The 1,925-nt window shown below is 41.5% G+C and overlaps 1 non-coding gene across 1 annotated transcript; it reads right to left on the bottom strand.

The window, feature by feature from the left end:
- Positions 1-387: 387 nt before the first annotated feature.
- Positions 388-459, bottom strand: TRNAS-GGA. Its single transcript has one exon. It is a non-coding gene; the product is annotated as a tRNA-Ser (tRNA).
- Between the last annotated feature and the right edge of the window lie 1,466 nt (positions 460-1,925).

Genomic DNA, 1,925 nt, shown 5'->3' on the forward strand with positions numbered 1-1,925 from the left:
AGAAACAAAGTAGATTAGAGGTTCCCACAGGCTGGGGATGAGGGGAATAAAGAATGACTCCTAATGGGTATGAGGTTTCTTTTAGGAGTGGTGACAATTTTCTGGAATTGGATAATGGTGATGGTTAAACAACTTTGTGAATATACAGTCCACTAAATAGTGCACTTTAAAAATGTGAATTTTATGGTACTTGAATTATATTTCAAGAAAATAGTTATTTTAAAAATCCCATCAAGTATAGCGAAAAGTGAAAGTGAAAGTGAAGTTGCTCAGTCGTGTCTGACTCTTTGCAACCCCATGGACTGTAGCCTACCAGGCTCCTCCCTCCATGGGATTCTCCAGGCAAGAATACTGGAGTGGGTTGCCATTTTCCTTCTCCAGGGGATCTTCCCAACCCAGGGATCGAACCTGGGTCTCCCGCATTCCAGGCAGATGCTTTAACCTCTAAGCCACCAGGGACAGTATCCTATGTTAAAAAATAAAGTTCCACTTCATAAATCTGAAGATATAATTGCCTTTTCAAATGATTCACACACAAAGCAGAAATCCATCTAGCAAGCAGAAAAGTTCTGAAAGGTAGGGAGGAGGTTGGACAAGCAAATCATAAACAAATGAAAAATGATGACGTTGGGCAGTGTCACTTTCTTCGAGGGGACAAAAGGGTCTATGAGGCATATTACCTCACTGGTGCTGGCTAGGAAATTCCAGACTGACTCGTTAAGATTACATCCCTGGGGAAGGTTGACACTCCACTTAGGTAAGGTACTAAATCTTCATCTGATGATGAGGGCTTAGCACAGTGACTGCATCTGAGGCCTGTTTGTTTTTGTTTTTAACAATTCCCCTCTTTTGATCCAATAGTTAGCTTAACTGAGAGAGGTGATCAAGATCTAGGCAAGATCTAAGCACCACTCTTGGCTACAGGTCACAACTTCTGTGGGTCCTTTGTGTGGTGTCCAGAACGCAACAATTTTTTTTGTTTAATCCCCATGACAGGTCATAGGTCATGGCTTCAAGTTCATGATACTTATCTGGTTATTCTCTTTCCTTCTTTTCCAACATTCCAGTCTTAGGGAGATCATTTTCTTGGTCGTTAGCAGCTGGGAACATGTATTTAAAGCTTTTGAGAGAATATAATGCACTCATGGAAATGACTATGATTGCAATAAGCACAGTAACTCTCAATGTTTGGAGTGCACTCAGTGCAGGAGATGCAAGAGAAGCAGATCTGATCCCTGGGTGGGGAAAATCTCCTGGTGGAGGAAATGGCAACCCACTCCAGTATTCTTACCTGGGAAATCCCATGGACAGAGGAGCCCAGCAGGCTACAGTCCACGGAGTCACAAAGAGTCAGACACAACCAAGTGACTGAGCTCGTGCGTGTGTGCACACACACACACACACACAACATACAGTAGAGCCATGGTACCCAAGAACTAATTCAAAGTCAAATCTGTCCAAGAAAGAATCTTTGAAGGAGTCAGCTTTTTAAGCCAAGTGGCTTGCTCAGTGACCTTACGTAATTGATCATACGTAACTAAGTCACTTCCCCAGAAATGTTAATCCAAGTGCAGCACGTGGTGTTGGTCAAAGTACAGATATCTCCTTGCTCAGTCAAAAGATAATCAGGCGAATAAGACACATGTATCCCATTGTTCACAGCAGCACTATTTACAATAGCTGGAACATGGAAGCAACCTAGATGTCCATCGATAGATGAATGGATAAAGAATTTGTGGTAGTATACACAATGGAATATTACTCAGTCATAACAAGGAATGCATTTGGGTCAGTTCTAATGAGGTGGATGAACCTAGAACCTATTATACAGAGTGAAGTAAGTCAGAAAGAGAAAGAAATATCATATTCTAAGGCATATATACAGAATCTAGAAAAATGGTACTGAAGAATATTTACAGAGTAGC

The sequence above is a fragment of the Bos indicus x Bos taurus genome, chromosome 18 (genome assembly GCF_003369695.1).
Source record: "Bos indicus x Bos taurus breed Angus x Brahman F1 hybrid chromosome 18, Bos_hybrid_MaternalHap_v2.0, whole genome shotgun sequence".
Classification (NCBI taxonomy): domain Eukaryota; kingdom Metazoa; phylum Chordata; class Mammalia; order Artiodactyla; family Bovidae; genus Bos; species Bos indicus x Bos taurus.